The 22,117-nt window shown below is 34.3% G+C and overlaps 1 protein-coding gene across 15 annotated transcripts in view; it reads right to left on the reverse strand.

The window, feature by feature from the left end:
* mub (poly(rC)-binding protein mub) overlaps positions 1 to 22,117 on the reverse strand; it is a 260,107-nt gene that overhangs the window by 183,416 nt on the left and 54,574 nt on the right. The window contains exon 1 of one of the 15 annotated variants that reach the window (XM_073980216.1): positions 16,460 to 16,800. The exons of 12 other annotated variants lie outside the window; for them this stretch is intronic. The gene's annotated coding sequence lies outside the window, so the exon portion shown is untranslated. Of the gene's footprint in view, positions 1 to 16,459; positions 16,839 to 22,117 lie in introns of those variants that run through there. 2 more of the 15 variants (XM_073980222.1, XM_073980213.1) reach the window with 2 other exon arrangements.

Below are 22,117 nucleotides of genomic sequence, written 5' to 3' on the forward strand. Positions count from 1 at the left end.
TTAAATTATTAATTATATCAGGCGATATCGCTTCCCAGGGTATTTTTGCTGCTTCAAATATATTTTCTTTGTTTTTGCAATTTTTTCGGTTGATTTTTGAATTAACTATCACCCACAAATCCCAATCGTGAGCTAAGAACAGAGGATTGAGCAGACCAGTGGAGAACTTCTGTCGAATTGTTTTGGAACCACTCCTTAACCACTTTCGTTATCTTCCAGGAATATCCATCTATGTGGCATCTCTTCTTCAGTATAAGGCAACATCACCCCTTTTAATACGTTACGATACTTGAAACGATTCATAATTTCATAAATTTTATGAATTGGTCCAATCCCTTTTCCAGAGATACAATCCCAGGTCATTATGTTGCCGCCTCCATGTTTTACAGTGCCTTTGCAATACTTAAGATTTATCATTCATCTTTGGAACAACGTTTTATGTAGATGTGGGGCTAAATATTTATGTTTGGAGGAAATTTTTTTTTCTCAGTTGGATGTCCTAAAAACCTCGGAATAGAACCAAAAATATATAACAAAGTTTATTAACAGAGGATTGTTTAACCGTAATAGTATGGATCTGACTTTGTCGTTAGAGACTAAACCCTATACATGGCAACAAAACTGTGAAGAATTAACTTGTTTTCGTTGAAATCCTGGAAAGTATGACCCTATTTAATTTAGAAGATAAGTTGACACTAGTTTGGTCCTTCGATAAGGATATGCACAGTAATAATATGGGTTATAATTTGGAGAAAAGTCAAAGAAATTGAGGTATAGAAGTTCCGTGACCATTCTCTATAGTTGCAACCTTGAAGAAGAATCCTGCAACAAATACCAGAATCCGCTTGGTTCGACACCAGGCGGTACTAATGCCATCAACTGAAGAATAAATCAGTAGACACTAGCTTCTATTGATTTACCTCTATTCTTGAGTGATAAAGTGTAGATATTATGCTATTATTTTTTCGTCAAATTTTTGGAGTTTTTGTGAAAATTGGTTTAAATTTTAAAAAAAGTTTCGAATTAAACTATTGGTTTCGTTATTTTTAAATTCTTTAGAGTCGTTTAGTTATAAATACGCATAAAACGGTCAGCAAAATTTGCACATGTAAATAAGATTGCCTGCAAAATATTTTTGTGGGAGCTGGTGCTATTACTTTTTTCGCAGTTGTATGTGCGAATTATTTTTTTTTTTTTAATTTTAACTTTTCTATATAATTCTGAATTTTGTAACTTTGTGTCTTTTTTTAAATAAAGATAAAAATAAATGCAAAGAAGAATAAAAATTATCATTTAAAAAAACATGTACTGAGGGGGTGCTTAAGTTTTGGCCGATACTATATGTCAACACTTTTTGGTGGAGAAGCTTTGTTGGTCACGACTCTGACAATTTACAGTTAATTTTGTTAGAAAGTGAAGCTTTAAAATTAATTCAGAAGGTACCGTTATATGGGGGCTATACCAAAACGTGGACAGGTATAGCCCATCTTCCAACTTGACCTGCCTGCAAACAAAATACGCATATGTGCAGAATTTGAGAGTCCTACCTCAATTTGACTGCATCCTTGAGTGATTACCACGATTTTAATACTTTAAGAGATATTTTTACCACCGTTGAAACTGTGATGATCTCTGGCCTGGGAATCGAACATAGGAATTCAGTGTGCAAGCCGGGATGCTTTGTAGTGCATGTTGTGTTCATCAATCCCAGCTTAATTTTATATGTAACAAGTAAGAATACTTCTGACGTTTTTAGAAGATTTTTGAGCTTTTGCGCCAATGCCTCCGAAAAATGTTGTACCTACGTAAATAGGGCCGCATACACAACATGTTGCCAAAAAAATTTTAAAACTATTACAGACGAGTCCTTAGACTGCACTTTTCCAAACTGTATGTGGGAGGTAACCGAAAAAGTGGTCCGACGTAGTCAATATTCGGACATAATTCGAGTCTCTATGCAATAATACGATGTAATGGACAACACCTGTTTCTCATTTCGTGAGTTATCTTACGTACTACTCAGATTAGTTGGCGTGGGAGGGTTTTTTGGAGCTTTTGGGTCATTATCTTCGCCCGATGTCATTGTTGCAAAAAAATATCAAAACAATCCGAGACGAGCTGTTATACTGTACTTTTTCTAAATTTTGTGTGGAAGGTACACCATGGAGAATACCGATATAGTCCATATTCAAACCTCATCTATGCCTGGAAGTAATATTACCACATGCAATGTTATGACCAATTCGGTTACTCCCTTCGAGAGCCGTGAGCACTATTTTAGCGAATTTTTTTATTGTGAGTTAGGTACCGGCAAGAGTTGTTAGTATGCGCATCAGGCGGACAGACGGACGGTTATGGATAAATCAACTCCAAATTGTCTGAAACGGATTTCGTCCAAACATACTTCGGGTGTAAAACCATTATTTCGATGAGACACAATTTTTGTCGTATGAAATGTATGTACTCTATTTAGTCTAAAGGCTGAGGGTATAAAAATCTAATCTTTCTAATCATTTCAATGCATTTTTGTCACTTTTGGATTTTAACCATTATCAAAGACTTACTAACCCATCCGTAGTAGAGCCGTGTTGAGTACTTAAATATAAATATCACATTAATTTGATTTGTTTACCAATCATTTTGTTCCTTCGTTGAAGTATGAATAAAATGTAATTAATTAAATACAATTAATTTATAATATGAAGTGGAGGATTTTAGAGATTATCATCAATTGAATTAACAACTAATGGAATAAATTAACATTTTAAAATCAACAATAACCATTTATAGTATGGGAATATCCCCAAACTAGTGGTTTACAATTCATATTCTGTTCTATAAATTGTTATGCAAAAAAATCCAGTCCATTGTATTCTAGAATATATAAAAATCTTCATATTTCGTCCATAAGGTTATTTCGAAAGAGTTAGGGTATTTTTGACACACCTTAAATTTGTAAAAAAAAAAAAAACAAAAAAAGCTATACATTTTTTATTTCGTATGCAAACCTGTTTGAAATTATGAATTTAAAATTATGTAACAAGGATTTAAGGTTTGTTTATCTTCGTTGTATAAACAAACATCTGTCACAAAAAAAGGTAAAGAAAAAAAAAAAAACAAAAATGATGTTACAAAATTATACAAACCAGTTTTAGAACAAATTTGCAAATTATGCAACATATTTCGGTTCTTGAAAATAAACAAAAAATGCAGTAAATCTTTGTAACAGCAGTGCTGCTATTGAAAAAAGTTATTTGTTAAAAAAACGACTATGCAAATTATTTGTCTGAAAACTCCATACCTCGTGTTTGATTTACTAAAAATAACAATTTGAAATAATAGTAGATTATATACAAATGTCTGGAATATATAAGCAGAGTAGCTCTTGTTGTTGTATAATGTACATACAACCGTGTGTTTGTTGCTAACAAAATAGGAGCAGTGGACACTAGATTTGTGTCAAATGAACTATATGGAACTATCCAGCTCACTACACAGTTCCAATGGCCCACATCATTTGTATGAACAAGCTGCGTATACGTAATATCACACGTTAGATTTTATGGCGTTACTCATACGTTTTGGAACTAGTACAATGAACTAGGAACTAGATTAGGCACCTTCTATGTTTAACATATTGCAATAATTTATGTATAATTTTTGGTGTTTTATTTTCTTAGATTATCGACACAATAGCTGAATATACACGCAGAAAAATATAGTATGTTAGAAATATGTTTGGATCCAAACAAATATTTGTTTGGGACTGGTTGCAAACAGATATATGTTTGGATCCGAAAGTAATTTGTTTGTGTCCAAACAAATATATGTTTGCCACATATTTTTTATGGGTGGAGAGAGGATGTTTGTCACAGAGAGTAACAACAGTGCTCTCGCGGCTACGGCATGCTGTTTAATAATAAAGAGCTGTGTGTATGTGTAACAGAAGACGTACACGCAGAAAAGTATATGTTAGAAATATGTTTGGATCCAAACAAATATTTGTTTGGGTCATGTTGCAAACAAATATATGTTTGGATCCAAACATAGTTTGTTTGTGTCCAAACAAATATATGTTTGCAACATTTTGTAACATATCTCAATTTTATTAGTTTGGGTACCAACATATTTTTTATGTTAGAACATATTTTTTATGGGTGGAGAGAGGATGTTTGTCAAAGAGAGTAACAACAGTGCTCTCGCGGCTGCTGAATGCTGTGTTATAATAAAGAAGTGTGTGTATGTTATAATATGCGTCAAACACGTGTGTATCTTGTTTTGTTGTTGTTAACCAACGTAGCAAGCGAAGAGGAAAAGAAAAAAATGGTATGAATTATCCTGTTCTTTTTTCTTCAGTTTTTTTAAATACCATTGTAGAGTAAAGACTGTAAAGAGAGTGAATAAAACAGTGATTTGTGTTTTCTTAACAAAATGGTACATTTTATAATTGAATCGAAAAGGTGAATGTTTTGTTGTTGTTAACCAACGTAGCAAGCGAAGAGGAAAAGAAAAAAATTGTATGAATTATATTGTTCTTTTTTCTTAAGTTTTTTTAAATACCATTGTAGAGTAAAGACGGCAAGGAGAGTGAATAAAACAGTGATTTGTGTTTTCTTAAAAAATGGTACATTTTATAATTGAATCGAAAAGGTGAATGGGGATTATTTTATTGGACAATGAAGAAATCGCATTTAATATTGGTAATAGCATACATACATATGTATATTTGAAATATGGTATATCCATACTTACACTATGCTACACTGAAAATGCAAACAACTTCTAGTGTGCATTTTTTGATAGTACATATTTAGACTACAAAAACCCTAGTAGGGTTTTGTCCTGTCAGATCCAGTTCGTATTTTATGGCCGCATCTAAACCGGGCTAAAATTACACTTTTTTGCATATTTCGGGCCTTTATCTCAGAAACGATTAGGAATTTGGCCTTGCTGTCTTAGGCAATATTGTAGCCCTGAACTAGTAGAACTTATCCTTTGAACAGACCATATAGGAAAAACTCCATCTAGGGCATCAAAATCTATAAAATATAGAAAATTTTACATAATTGCTGATATTCTGGTCAGTATCGGCTAAACTATTGGGAGTTGAACCAAGTAAGCTTTTGCAAAAATCTTCCAAATAATGTTCTCAACAATTCTTTAGAACACTCTGAAACTCTAAAATGCTTACTTCATGTTGTTTCAGCGGTATTTTGCATCATATCTTTTACAACACGTATTTCAAACATAGTTCACACCAACAGTTTATTCTCGCATTTCGGTTTTTACTGCATTATTGACATTTTTGTTAAATCGTCGTTAAAAAATGTACTGAAAATAGAGGCATAGAGGCATTTTACAACAATGACATGTTCTGAAGAGTTGTGTATAACATTCCAGGGAATATTATTGCAAAAGAAAATATTCAGAAAAAATTAACGGTTTTGGAGATACGGTGTGAAATGTATAAAAATTGTTGAATTTTTGCATATATTTTGAAATTTGAGGCAATAAATGTAGTTTTTCGAGTTCATTATTGCTCCAAATATTTTATTCTTGTTCTTATCTACAAATTTGCTTCAGAGGTCAGAAGAAGATTCGCATTGGTTTCAGAGATATAGCCCTGAATTTCTTTCAAAACTCAATATTTAACCAGGTTTAGATGGGGCCATAAAATCCGAGCTGGATCTGACACAACAAAACCCAACTAGGGTTTCTTGTCGTTTGGGTCTGTACATTCAAAAAATCCTCGGTTCGAATTGTTTGCACAAGATCACCTTAAAAATGTTGCACGGTGTTATTTATTGCATTAAATAATCATTTGATTCCAGATGCCGATTCCCCGCTGATGATTTCAACTTTGAGGAAAATGTGTTTTATTTCACAACTAAGGAGAAGCGTTCAACGATGTTTCTATATATTTTCTTCTTTTTAAAAGTGTGACTATTTACAAATCTATATATATATAAAAATGGTGTAAAAAATGTATAGTAATTCATAAAATGAGAACGGCTAGGCCGATTTCTGTAAAATTTTTTGTCAGTTATTCGTATTTTCGAGGAGAAGGTCTTTACGGAAGAAAATCTCTCTGGAAAAGTCGGAAAATTGGAATAATCGAAAATTGAGTTTTTGTATGAAATTTTATTCTTTAATAGCGAGACGAAGTTCGCCGGGTCCGCTAGTTAATCATAATAATCATAATCAAATCTGCGTAAATTCTGTTGAAACATATGATTAGAAACTTCAAAATACAGAAAACCTGGTGGGGCCTCATTGTAGACTCCATAAGAGGTCCAATATGGTCATAAGTTCCAAATTTTTTTTTTTTGTCCTTACTTCAAATGCTGACATCGCTCCTAAAATTGATTGGAATTGGAATAGGGTGCTGAACCTTACAAAATTTGTTTAATTTGTTAAATTGTTTAATTTTACGTATATCTGTAATCAAATCAACATAGAAGGAACACAGTGCTTCAGAATCGGTCTGTAACATTTGAACGTATAGAGATAGTTTCATGGACACAGTATGCAATGTTCATATTCTTACAAACTTCAAAAATGAAGAAAATCGTTCCATATTTTATATGCAAATATAAAACAATTGATAGGAATTACTAAAACAAAAAAAGATTTAAAATTAACAAAACAAATTTTTAATTTATTCCGTTATTTAGGTGGCAAAATTCGTATTCGTGCACCCAGGAGCACTGTATATTTGTGGTATTTAAGGATTTTTAAAGCAAAATACCACAATTTTTTGTTGCTTACTTCTTTTAGAGTGCCTCTGCCGTAGAAAATGTATATGAAAATAAATGTTGCCAACGTTTGGAAATACAACGAAACGTAAACCCGGCTAAGGTAAAGTAAAGTCATTTCTGGTTTTAAAGTCGTAAAAATCGCAAGTTTCGTTCCATATTTAGTCAAAAACTTATTCTAAGTTTAGAATACAGTTTCCAAAAACATGTTATGTCAAGACAAATCGGAAATTACAAGAAAAAATAGATTATTAATGGCGAACATTTCACCGAATATAATGTATTTCTTCAATAGGTTACCCACGTTCTTTCCTGGCCAATTTACTTAATTCCTTTGAATACCGTTTTGTAAAAAATATAATTTTCTAGAAGAAAATAGAATAGAAGGGGTACAAAATGAGTCTTCTTTGGAAATAGAAAGCTTCAAATTTGCAATCTTGAATGTGTAAATAGGGGCTCCAAAAATTGTCTAGCAACAGCAACATCGAATATGCCTAAGGATGTTAGCCTAACCAGCAAACGAACCGATCGTCGCATTGCGGTTGATGTATGTATAGGACTTCGCTAGATACCAATTTTTCAATGTAATCTCCTTAGGTCATAAAGCTTGATTAATTAAATTAATGAAAAAAATCATTATTTTTGGAATCTTATCAATCATAACCCCCGTTATAGTAAGCGTAGTCGTACGCAGACAAGTTAAAGACTTGTATAGTGTTATTGTTCTTCATAATTTCTCACAGTTTTCGACACGGTATTCAAAACTTCAATACCTTTTTGGTCAAATATAAAACAAAACTTGCTATTTTTGCCACGTACAAACAAAACAAGTTAAAAAGCGTTAAGTTCGGCCGGGTTGAACTTTTTATACCCTCCACTATGAAATATTCTGAACTAAATGGAATAATTAGATTTCTTTTTTAACGAAAGCACAAAAACCCACAATTTTACGGGAAGTTTTTTTTTTTTTTTTTTTTTTTGACCCAACCCCAAATGTCTAATTTTATCTTATTCGGTCAGCTAAAAAAATGAAATTGTCTGAAATCGTGAGGTACCGTTATTTGTTATTCATAGGGGACTTTCGGCGGATAAGTTTGTTGACCATTCGGAATAGTAAATGCCAAATTACAGCCAATTTAGGTCGAAAAGGTAGATAATAATTTCCAAATCAGGCGGCACCGTTATATGGGGGCTACACCAAAACATGGACAACGTATGTCCACAATTTGGTAGATAATTGTTTTCACCACAAGGAACCCTTAATGCAAATTATACCTAATTCGGTCGGAAAGTGTATCTAAAAACTTCAAATTACCTTTAAGCTGGTACCGTTATATGGAGCTATATTAATAAATGGACCTATGTCCAAAATTTTTGGTAGTAAAGTTTTTATAACAAAAAACCCTATATGCCAAACTACAGCTAATTCGGTTTGCAAATTTGGCTAATTCGGCCTGAAAAAACACACCAAAATACCCCGAGTTGGGGGGACAATACCCAATCATTTATGTCCACAATTTTTGGAAAGTAAGTTTCTTGGATTGTAAGAACGCTAAATGCAATTGTACCTAATTCGATATGAAAATGTAGCTAAAAACGTGAAATATCCTGGAATCGGGCGGCACCGTTATATGGCGGCTATATCAAAACGTGGACCTGTGTCCATAATTTTTTATAGGTAAGAACACTAAATGCCAAAACATAGCTAGTTCGGTCAGGAAAAGTGTCTAAAAACACCCGAAATCCGGGTGGTTCCGTAATATGGTTGATTTTTAGTAGATACGTTTTTTGCCCCTAAATGCCAAGTTATAGCTAATTTGGTCTCAAAATGTGGATAAAAACGTAAAAATACCGAAAATCGGAAGGTACCGTTCTATGAGGGCTGTATCGAAACTTGGACTTACATTGACAAATTTCTAGGGGAAATTTTGGTAGCTCCAAGAAGACTAACTGCGAAATTTTAGACATTTCGGTGAGGTAATATGGCTAAAACCTTTAAAGTACCGAAAATCGGGAGGTATCGTTATATGGGGGTATATCAACAGGAGGACCTATACTGACAAATTCCTGGGATAAAGTTTTGTAGCTCGAAAGACCCATACTCACAAATTTCTGTGGGAAAGTTTTGTAGTTCCAAAGAAGACTAAATGAACAATTTCAGCTAAAATCTTCAAAATAACGAAAATGGGGAGGAACCGTTCTTTTGGGGTTATATTAAGACGTGGACCGGTATAGTTCATTTTCAATACTATACCTGTACCAATTTATAAAAATTGCCTTAGAATTTTATGCTGGTCTTGAATATTTCGATGTGTTACAAACGGAATGACAAATTTAATTATACATACCCCTTCATATTATGGTGGAGAGTATAATTAGGGATGTCGAACGGGCAGGTTTTCAAAAATCCCGGGATTAGGGTTTTCGGACAATTTCGGGACTGCGGGATTTGTCGGGACTTGCCATCATAAAGAATTTTAAATTAAAAAATTTAAATTTTGATAGAAAATTGACATAGTTAAAACAAGTAACTTAAAATAATAGCGTAGAAAATTAAAAAAATCAAAAATATTCTTCCTAAAAAATAAAAATATATGTAGGGAATTGGGTGAAACGAATGGCCTCTAAAATGCTTACTTCAAATCATGTTTTTAGTAAAGCCACAAGGGCTTCCGCTTCCGTGTGGAATTTTCAATGTCCAGAATTGGTTGATGCATCGGATCACTTTTACTTAACGCTTAGAGGGCAGATCACAGTTGTGTTTTATATAATTGATTTTAAAATTTATTCTGGAAAACAATATTTCGTAATACTCTACATAAGCTTCCTTTAAGGGGTGACACCAAGTTGTAAAGCCCAATTTAAGCAATTTTTCATGAATTTTTTCCAAGAAAAATATGCCAATTTTTTAGTAGATGTTTTTTTCATCTAAATGAGCACATCTTAAACTACTTTCTGAATCTTTGTTGTTGAAAAATATTACGTAGTTTTGTAGCAATTGATCATCTACCAAACCATGCTTTTATTGAAGCGTTTTGCGGTGCCAACTCTAGCTCAAAAACTAATAAACCGATCATCATATATTTTTGTATGCTTATTAAGAACATAAAGATCTATTATTCCTTAATCGATCGATTTTTTAAAAATATAAGGTTTTAGTGAAATGGTGGAACCGAAAAATCAAAATTTAAATTTTTTTGTTAAAAACTGAAGTTTTTTGGTTAAAATACGGGCAAAAAAATTTTAAAAGTAAAATCGGTCGCTGAAGGACTATTTTTTGATGCCCACAAAATTATATGACAATCGGTTTATTAGTTTCTGAGCTAGAGTTGGCACAGTTTTCAAAATGTCATTTCGAGAAAAACACGATTTTAGTTTCCATGTTACATACAAATCACAATGATTTTTTCCCTTCCAGCACTCATATCTCAGTCAATTTTATTCCGATCGACCTGTAAATTTTTTTTTCGATTTTCTGAAAATTACAATTGGGGTCACCCCTTAAGGAAATTTCTTCTTACGATTTTCTGAAATTTACAAGTGGGTGGTCACCCCTTAAGGAAATTTCTTTGGAACACATACGCACCTTTGTAGAAAAATTTACGAATTCTTAGAATATGTTTATTAAAATTTATTTAAAATGAAAGTCTTTATGGCGGAGTTGATAAATTATGTTTATTCAAAGCCATTAACTTGAAAAAATCCCGGCACTCCAAAGAAGTCAATCACGGGTTTTCGGGATTTCGGGATCGTCATCCCTAGTCTTAATAATGCTCAGAGACAAGAAAATCGTATATCCAATTATGCTGTTTGGAAGAACAAACGAAAATATTTGAATAAATTTCTAAACTATTAGTATGGTCTTTTATCCGGGGTGCTTGTACGCGGGAACTACTGTAAATATCTAACACTTGTTTATCAAACGAAAAAAATCGATACCGGCACGTAGATACCATCTAAGCGAAAAGTAATGATTAATTCATGAGACCATAAAACTAAAACAGTTAACGGTTTTTAAATAAACACATTTAAACACTCGCTTATCAGTCAACCATGGTCAGATGTGATAAACTTTTTTGTTGTAGTTAGCCGAAGCTGACTACTCGTTCAAATGATGTGAAAATGTAAACAAATTTGCTGTTCATGTCCGACTGTTTTTAGTCAGACTGACTGCCTCTGCCTACCGGTCTATCGTTCTTACTTGAAACAACAACAACAGCAAGAATCCACACAACAACGTCGACGACAACGGCGATCGGGAAAAATTCACAACTATTGTGGCGGAGGAGCGAGCAGAGCTGCAGAAGAGAATAACAACACCGTTGGGGGGTGGGGGGCTGGCTGTCTGGCAGGTTAGGTTATGTGAACGATGGAGTACAACAAATAATGCTGATGGTTAGGTCGGGAATAGCTTTAGTTTGAGTAGTTGATGGTTGGTTGGTGTGGTTCTTGATTGCATTGGTGTTGTTTCTTTCCTCCAGCAGAGGTGAATACACGTTCACGAGTCTACTTTTGTGTAGCACGAACGGGCGCATAAAACCAAAGGAATGTACGAAACTCCGATAAATGCAGAAGACAAAACAGAGCTAAAAAAACAGCAAAAGCTACGGCGACGACAACGAAAACAACAACATTCTGAGGAAAATCATACATTAAAAAGCAAACAAGACATGTTCAGAATGAATTTATAAACATTACCAACCAAATGAAGAAAACAACGACGTAAAGCGTATAACAAACGAAGCCAAAAGAAAGAAAAACAAAGCATGTGAAACCCCGACTAGAGACAACTAGAGGAAAGACGCGGTGCTACCATGGGGTATTATAACCGAACGACAACAAAAGCCCCCATCCCAAATCAGCGGTGGAGTGCAGTGCAAAAAGCCAACGAACGGACGATGCAGAAAATTTGCAACAAAAAATAAACGTCATCGTATCTCTATCTCTCTTCATGCCCAATACACACAAAAAGCGCCACACAAAATGTTAAGCAAAATAAACTCGAGCGAGTACATGAATGAGCTGGGTAAAACAGAATGGGAAATACATGAATGTTATACAAAAGATTAAAGAAAGCAAGCTACGGTCTCTGTTGTGGAGGCGAATGAATCAATTTGAAAGAAACCAAGAAGAACACATTTCTTCTCAGCGTCATATCCATCCATGTTTACCGATGAGTGAAGCATTAATACCGGGAGAAATTACAATGTGCGCGCGTTTTTTATTTGTGCTTTCTTTGCTATTAGAAGAAAGTAAACGAAAAAGTAAGAGAAAAAATCAAATACAAGAAAGATGATTATGGCATTACCCATAAACCGCAATCATGTACAAAATGCCCACGCAGAACCTATAGCCGCTAATTATTCATATGTGCATATTTGCTCCCCCATAGGGGAGGGGGATTGATCAAACTGAGAGAATTGTAAAATGAATGCTAAACTGACATTCTTCAATTGCCGCTGATAAGAGAAGAGAGCTTGACACACAACAATGTGTAACGGGGAAAAAATTAATGAATGACTGATAATATTTTTTGTAGTGACAATTGCAGGCAAAGTAAAACACCAACAATAACACATTTTGCATGCATAACAAATTTTAGCAAAATAAAATGAATTAAATTTGCCCATTTGCTCATGATGGGATGACACATTTACACCACAAACTTCAATTCGATAATCTTCGGAAATATGTTTAAGAAGTACCTATTATACGACTGTTATTCATGATAGGTGCCATCATGTAAGGCACAATAACCCAGCAAATTGAAAGCCATGTAATGAGGATTTTTTTATTTTTACAGTGTTTTATTTAACTCGCTTTGGTGTTCGTTTAGTTCAAATCTAGTAACTAATTTTTACGTCTGTACGATAACCCAAAAGTTTGTACAAATTTGTAAAAACTTTTACAAAATGCTGTTCGATAAAAAACTTGTAAAGTAAAAGAGAGAGCGAATTTGGAGAGTTTTGGAGACTTTTGTTACTGAGAACTTGCAAGTTTTTGCAAGCAAAATTTTCCTTGTAAGAATTTGCAAGTTTGATCAGCTGATTTAAAGTCGAACATAAACAAACATTTGGTTATTAAAATAATTACAAGATAAACAAGAGAAGAGATAAATAAATTATGGAAAACGACTTATTTTGTAAAACAATTTATTTTGTAGTGTCTGATGATTGTTTTATTTCTAAGGTATCAAATCCCAGCAAAAAGCGGCGCATCCATGGAGTAGGAGGAACACTATGTGGACGGCCAGCCGTTAATTTATTATATGGAAAAAGAATTATTTTTGTAGCAATGGATAATCAAACAATTTTCATAAACAATCTTCGATTGTTAAATTAAATCTTATCCGCCAAACTTCTTGCTCGTCAAATCGCCTGACTTCTTGCAGGTTTTTTGCAAATTGTTGTTCGATAACATTCTGCAAATTTTTAGCTTCAAGAGAGTAAAACATGTGGAGAGAAGTTACTGAGAACTTGCTGAGTACTTGCAAGAACTTTTTACTTGCGAAGTTATCGTACAGACCTTTTAACACAGTTGCAGTTGACCAATCAAACTGAAACTTTGCACACTTTTCAGATTTGGATGACAATACATGAATATGAAAGCAAAATCAATATGGGTCCATTTTTTTTCTATAGCCCGCATATAGCGGTACCACCCGATTTCCGGTATTTTGAAGATTTTATATATTTTATATTCATTTGGCTGTAGTTTGGCACTTGGGGTTTCCAATGGTACAGAAACTTCCCCACCAAAAATTGTGGACATAGGTCCAGGTTGTGGTACAGTCCCATATAGCGGTACCACCCGATTTCAAGTGTTTTTAAGGATTTTATCTTCATTTTAAGCCGATTTGGCTGTAACTTGGCATTTGGAGTTCCCAATGGTACAGAAACTTCCCCACCAAAAATTGTGGACATAGGTTATGGTTTTGGTATAGCCCCTATAAACGGTACCACCCGATTTCAGGCATTTTAAAGTTTAGTTTGTACCTACATTTTCGGCCTAAATTGACTGTAATTCGGTTATGGGGTTCTTAGTGGTCAAAATAAAATTCTTTACTGAAAAGTTAAGAATAAAAAATAATTTTAAAAAAATAAGTTACAGTGTTTTATTTATAAATGCACTGAAAACTAGAAAATAATTTTTAGCTTAGCTTCAATATGTATATTCTTCTTCATGATGGAATCTCTTAAATAAAACGTTTGCATTTAAATTAAAAATGGTGGCAGAAAAACGGCAAGCCTTTTATTTGAGAGATTCCATCATGAAGAAGAATATACATATTGAAGCTAAGCGAAAAATTATTTTCTAGTTTTCAGTACATTTTTAAATAAAATACTGTAACTTATTTTTTTAAATTATTTTTTATTATATCTTCTATTATATTCGCATTACATGGCCACACTACATTCTTTTTAAGAAAGATTGGCCAAAAAGGAAAGGTTTGTAGCAATCAGAGCTCTGAAATACTGGCTCGAATTCTACTCGAATTCGAGCGGGAGTATTTGTCGACTAAAAGAAATAAATCGAGTATACTCTATATTTCCGATTTGCTTGATTTTGCTCGCGAGTGCAACTTACTTACGTGTACTTGAGGAGTACGAGTTTTAGAAGAAAATAGAGCAGGAAAGTGCGGAGGGGAAAGTTCGGAGGATTGGAAGGAGGTTAATCGGAGGAGTTTGACAGAATCTCCGAGGAGGAGATCATCATTGCCTGTCTTCAGTATGAGGGTCACTCTGCCTATTTTCCCCATTTCTGGAAAGGCGAGGGTGGCTACCGTCAGCTTGAGAACTTTAGTGAGGTACTCGACTCCCAGCTCATGCAGCTGTTTTAGCATTACCATTGAGATTACATTCGGGGCCCAACGTTTTGAATGATTTAACATTCCTGATGAGATTCGGAACATCATCCATCATAAATTTTGGTAGATCATACTCTCCAGGAAGAGATCTAATAGGTACTCTTCACTTCGCCCGGTCACTCATGGGTATTTCGACAAACAGTCGATTAAAGTAACATGTGCAATGTTGGTCTACGTTTGGATATAATCCCAATAGAACGGTACGTTCCGATTTTTGGGATCCCTAAACATATAATTCTTGGTTCCACTTGCGAGGTAACGTCAGTATATTGTGACCACATAACTTACAAGTCTGGTTACCTAAAATGCCAAAAGACGTAACCTTTTGAGTGTTAAGTCTTTGGGTATTTCAGGTGACGATATAACGTTTATTAGTTTTTACGTTTACACAGATTTTATACAGTTATATAAATATCTAAATGACGTACTTTTTGACATTCAGAAAAATAAAAAACAGTCATACCTTGGAAGATAGATCACTATATGGAAGGGTAAAATTGGATAAAAAGCTAAAGTAGAGAATTGCTGCCACTGCTAATCTTTATTAATCGGTTAAACACAATATAGAGAACTCGAAGTACATACAGTAAGAGTCAAAATAAACTTAACACCTCGATATAAAAATATGATACATTGGCTTCGTTTTTGTACTCTTTTAATGATAAAGGTGTCAAAACAGCAAACCGTCGAAAATGAGTTCCCCTTACATATTTTTTCAAAATGTACGAGAACGGAAAAATGGCAGAAACGTCAAAAAACTGGAACAAATGACAAACTCTGCGCGTCAGCCATTTTTGTCCGCCCAAATTTGTCGTATAAAAGGTTTCTAAAGAGAGAGCCATTCAACGTCATTTTTGTTTAAAGAGAAGTGAACATTTTGCAACTTTTTTGGTGTACTGGAACGCATTTTTTGGAAGAAAATGTGCGAAATGTGTAAAAACTTTTTGCTCTGGAACACAACTATTGTTTAAGTATTTATTGATGAAGTATGTGCCAGGGCTGACTCCAGAAACGCTAGTTGCTTTGCTGAAGTATTGTGTTTCATAAAGCCGTAATATGTACTTAATAACTTCGATGCTATGTATTTCAAAACGTCGTAGTTGCGCATTTTTAACGTAATTAAAAGGCAAACATGCATTACTTTAATTTCTGATGCCTTCGCAGTTGCGATGTAGGAACAGTGCATGACAGTACAACTGAATTATTTTGGTGTAACCTAAACATTGCAAAGCAATTGACATTTTGGAAGTCAGCCCAGATTTCATCATAAAGATAAAATATGTATGTACATATATTAATTTGAAATTTTTAAATGAAATTTAATATGGGAATTTTATCTGAATCTTAGGTGATTTTTTATCAAAATTGACGTCTTGTTTTAGGCTAATTCAGCTTCACCGTTCTTATATAGTAGCCATTGTGCATTATTTACCTGGAGTCGGGTGACAATATACACGCGAAATATCTCAACATTTTGAGCAATTTTCATAATTTTTTTAGAAGTCGAAATTGGTCCTTTTTATCCAATCAGACATTAAGTAAATAAATTTGGAATCTATGTACTTCATGATAAATCTCAGGGGATTTTAACGACACCCAGGAAGATGTATTATACACAGGGACAATTCCAAAGCTCTCTAGGATCTTAAAATCTGCGGTATATCACAATAAAATGTAAATCTTTTGTTGCTTGTTCCAAATATTTTACGGTAATATCCATATTTCCTGGTGGCGTGTGTACGCTTTTGTCCCGATCATATTTTTTAATTTTTTGTAGAATTTACCATTATTCGTATTACTAAATTAAATTGTGTTTATTAGGAAGATTTTCACTTACCCTTAAACTCGAGATTTATTAGGTTGCATGTAAACTTGAGTCTCTCGATGTATGTTTACTTAACAACAACAAAAGCCAAAAGCATAATTTAATACTAAATCATTTGCACCGCGATGAATCAAATGAAAATTTCCAAAATTATGTGTTCATTAAACTCTGAATGTTTCGCGTGCGTAATGATGCATTTTTTGTACGTACACCAAAACAATTCTATTGTTGAAGATAATTTTAAACGATATAGAATTTAACAAAAGCGAAAATTATATATAAATAAATTCGATACAAATAAAATTAAATATCATCAAGTGCGGCTGACTGTTGTTATTGCCCCCCGATATAATGAAAAGATAAACACACAAATGTATTCTCTCGATCTGTCGCCGCTCTCTGTGTACCCAACAACTCTTATTGTAGTTTATAAAATACACTCTCTGCCACACAATGTCTGTCTGCTGATCGAATTGTAAACGGCGATCACTCGGTCAATGAACGTTTAGAGAAGAAAACAAAAAAATATAAAACAGATACAATGGCGGGCAATACAAATATGCCACAATACAAACAGAACAGAGACGATGTCGGGTTTGCTCTGCACTTGGTTTTTCACTTCTGATAACAAATAAAAAGGTAAATTGAAAAATACAATAATTAAACAACAAAAGTTCAGAAAGAATTCGCCACTTAATAAATAATGCAATTTAATGTTAATTGTGGTAGAAAAGAGTGTTTTTCACTCTCCTCCCACCACCACTTCTCTTTCTCATTTTCCATATCACTTAGTAGATGAGTATGGTAAAATCTATGCAATTATGGTTGGTGCATGACTGACTGGCTGATGAATCAGTCAGTCAATTGTGCATATTGAGGTATTACAAACGGCATGGTTGATAGGTATAACTAATTAAGCCCTAGAAGTTAAGATTTCAATATTAATAACAATACGATAATGTACTTATGGGCAAATGAGAAAAAATATTACAACAAATAAAAAAGTATGAGTCGGTTATATAAAGCTACATATATTCCCATAAACATCCCCGACTTCTCTCATATCATATCAATGAGTGCACCCCGATTCATATCAGTTCAAAGATAGGTTACCTCCATTTTATCGCCGAGTCCGAATGGAGAGATTAACGACAACGCTTGTAGAAAAGTTAAGAATGGCTTGAATACTATTTCGCGGGACATGTCCTTATTATAATAATGGGTTAGTATTGGGTTTTGTATTGAGTGTAGAAATTAGCAAAATGTTTCAACAGTCGTTTTCTGAAAGCCACGAATTACTGTTGTATCTCAACAAAACCGATTGATTTGAAAAACTTGAACAATTTAGAGTGACGACCCCACTCACGAGGATTCAGATTGAATATCATTCAGAAAATTGATGTGTTTGGAAGAGGCGAGCCCCCTCTTTAAGATAGTAGAAAGGGGCTATAAACTGAAAAAAACTGACTAAACAATTTTGTAAGGACTTGGGACAAATTTTACTCTATAAAGCATATCCGTAATTCTGGGGCCTAATTAAGACATTCGATTCGATCGAGTATCTGCTCGTGAATGACATTTTTGGAATCAGAGCATCCAATCATTTTAGAGATACCACTTACTTTGATTTAGCTTAACAAATCTCTCAGATATAACTAAATGAGACAGGTGACAAAATTTGACAAAAGAAATCCATTTTCTAAAGGCCGTGACTCCTAAAATATGTATGTTCTTCCGTTTCTTGTTGTCGCAATCTGTTTCTTTCAGCCTGTCTATGGCTTTCCATAATTCTGTCGATTTCAGCGTACGTAAAAATATTTTTAATTACATTTCCAATCGTTTCGTTTCGTATTTTCCATAGGAACAATACAAAACGAAACATAACCCACGTTGGCCGAGCTCGCTTTTTAGTTTTGTTTTGATTACATTCGTGAGTGCAAACAAAACGAAAAGCGAAAAGTACTCAACTCCACAAGAGCAGATAGAAAACGGAATAGTACTAAACATATGTGAATAAATCAAAAACGTTTGGTGGTTGATAAAATTCACTGTGGTATGCTGATTGGTGGTTGATAAAATTCACTGTGGTATGCTGATGCTAACTTATAGGGTTGTTAAGCAATCACATGTGCGTGTGTCTGAGTGTGTCATTGACAATACGCACGGGAAACGTTTCCCAAAAATACTTTTTGTTTCGGTGGTGAATGCAACAACTGGGCAAAGCATAGCCGAAGTTACAATTCAGCAATCGTACGGTTTCTATCTTTTTACATTGAAAAGTTTGTGTTTTTGTTTTGGTTGTGAGAATGAAACGATTCAGAGAAGCTGAAAAGTTTGTGGCTTTGTGTGATTGGTACGGGAATCGTTTTGTTTGTTTCCGTTCACTGGTCGATTTCAATTCTTCTGGTTAACCAAACCATAAAGTAATATTTTCTTGATCAGCATGAAATTCTAAGTCGATATAACAATGTCCGTCCTTCTGTTGAAATAGCGATACAGCTCGCAATATTTAAGATAGAGCTTTATAATTGGGCACAGAAGTTTCTATTACTCGCAGTATGTTTGGTATTGGGATATATCGGTCCACGTCTTGATATAGCCCCCATACCACGACTACTCCAGATTTTCTATATTTTAGAGGTTTTAAGCCTCATAGAGCCCCTATACAATGATACATCCCAATTTTCTTTATTTTAGACGTTTTGGCCTCATCCCATCAAAATAACCTTTTAAGTCGAAAATATAAGGAACAAAAAACCTATATATTAAGGAACAAACAACCTATTGAAATCAATATTTTGTTGGGTTTCCTTTATTCTGGATGACACACGCACATCTTGTAGAAATAGAGGATATTACATTATTATTTCAGGCGATATAATAAATTTTCGGAAAATATAGCTTAAATCTTCAAAATAGGGGAGGTAGCGTCATATATGAGGGCTATAACCAAACATGGACCCAGGTCAACAATTTTTGGTTGAAAAGTTACCACTAGGAGCCCTAAGTACCAAATTATAGCTAATTTAGTAGGAAAATATGGCATAAATCCTGAAAATACCGAAAATCGGGAGGTACCGCTATAAGGGGGGTATACCAAAATATTAGCCGATATTGTTCATATTCATCCAAAAATGATGGTACAGCATCTCCTGGTCAAATACAAAATCGCTTAAGGTAAGGTCACATAAGGCAAATATTTGCTCCGGTGACAGGCAGTGTGTGCTTACTAGAGATGGGCGCGTGCCTAAAAAATTAGGCACGAACATGCACGAACACGGACCAAAATTTTTATGCACATTCACGCACAAACACGGCGTTTTTCGAGAAGGCACGAACACGCACTACTCACGGCACGACACGCGCCCACCTCTAGTGCTTACTGAGCGCAAATGAGCTTAAATAATGCATTGTAATTTAGGCTCACTTGCTCTCAGTAAGCGCAAATATTTGCCTAATGTGACCTTACCTTTAAATTTATAAATTAGCAAAAGAACGATTCACAGAAGAGCGGTAGAGGTCAGCTTATTCAGTCTACGACCAGCAAAAAAACCTTTCATATCGACCCATCTGAAGTGGAGTGTCCAAAATAGATGATTGCGCTGTTTTCTGAGGAATCTATGTTTGATTTTAAGAATTCAGACGCTGAAGAATAGATGCCACTTAGATGGACATTCCAGGAAGGTAACGAGCCAAAACATGTATCGAAAGTGGTTGAAGAGTAATTCCAAAACAATTCGATAGAATTTCTCCATTGCCCAATCCCCTGATCCTGGCTTTCGATTGGGACTTGTGGGAGATCGTTAACTCAAAAACCAACCGAAAACAATTACAAAACCAAAGAAAATTTATTTGAACTCACAAAAGTAGCCTATCTTAGTTTTCCGAAGAATTTATTTTTTTACGATAACTGACAAATTTAGACGTCATTCATCATTTTCCTATTTTTTAAATGCACATATTTCTTATATAGGGGATTTCTGCATATATTTCATGGTGTACGGCGCACAGTGTCACGACCGTGGCCAAAAATGGTAAAAACTAAATACTTCGTTGAACAAATTTATTGATGGGGAGTGATAGAAAACATATTAATTAAGAAGAATCTGAATTTTGGTACTGATACGTGAAGTAGTTTTTGCTATATGAGGATTTAAATCCGACAATTTTAGTTAATACCTATTTTTGTGTTTTTTTTTTCTAAAATTAATAAATTATATTATGCGTTAATATTTAAAATTTAAAAGTCGCGGTCGCTGCAAAAATGATTCCTAAGTTCTCTTGGGATGTAATAAACTTGGCTACACCTTTGTTTGCATGTAGATATTAATCATATGGTGTTTACATTTACCCAAACATGTATTACTAAGTTTATTAATTTTCTGAAGCAAATTTTAAATTGAGTGGAGTGGGAAAAAAATTGTATAAAAGTGTATATCGATATTTTTTGCTGTATGAGTAGTACAAAGTGAGTACTTCAAATATATAAAGGTCCCAGCTGCAGAGGTTTGCAGACGAATGTGTCACTTCTCTTTTTCAGCGACCACCTCACTGAGAGGATACCCCCTTTTTTAACAAATCGTTTTTCAGTCTTGGCTATAGCCCGAAAACGAATGAACCGATCATCATATATTTTTGAGGGCTTATTAAGTACCTAATAGTCTTGCTTTAAAACGAGAGAATTTTTAAAAATATAAATTTTTAAAAAAAATGTGAACAGCGAAAATCAAAATTCGATTTTTTACAAAAAATTTACCGTTTTTTGACCACTAATCGGTCAAAAAATTTTTTTAAAGGAAATTTCTCATATATAAAGACAACAGTTTGATATATTCAATATTCTCGCAAACAATATGAAGACTAAACACCAAATTTCAGTCATATCGGGTGGATATTGAGGCCACAACACTCAAAACACCGAAAATGAGGAGGCACGGTTCTATGGGGGCTATATGAAGACGAGGACCTACACCGACATATTTCTGGTGGAAGGTTATTAGTCCCCCAACGGAGACTTAATACCAATTTTCAGCCATTTCGGTGTGATAATCAGGCTAAAACCTCCAAAATACCGAAAATCGGGAGGTACCGTCCTATGGGGGCTATATGAAGGCGTGGACCTATGCAGACAAATTTCATGGTGAAGGTATAATGCCCCCTGCGAAGACTAAATACCAAATTTCAGCAATTTCGGTGTAATAATGAGGCTAAAATCTTCAAAATACCGATAATCGGGAGGTACCGTTATATGGGAGCTATATCAAAACGTGGACCTAAGCCCACAATTCTCTGTTGGAATGTTTGATACCTCTGCCGAAGACTAACCACAAAATTTGAATACTTTCGGTTGGTCATTGTGTCTTAAACATTCAAAATACCGAAAATCGGGAGGTACGGTTCTATGGGGGCTATATCAAAACGTGGACCGACCAACCCAAATTTTTGTCCTGAAGATTGTAAATCAATAATAGGTACGTGTACCAAAATTTATGCACCTACGACAACTCCTTCTATTTTTGGCCACAGTTAATATGAACTCGCGACATAGTCCGGCGGTATTTTATATGCGATCCACATAAAAACCACAGGTGGAACTCTGTTAATGAACTATTAGTGAAAAGATGACTTAATCAGTTTCAATGGGCGACATCTGTAGAGGAAACCCAAAAT

The sequence above is a fragment of the Musca autumnalis genome, unplaced genomic scaffold (genome assembly GCF_047663935.1).
Source record: "Musca autumnalis isolate F117 unplaced genomic scaffold, ASM4766393v1 scaffold_4, whole genome shotgun sequence".
NCBI lineage: Eukaryota > Metazoa > Arthropoda > Insecta > Diptera > Muscidae > Musca > Musca autumnalis.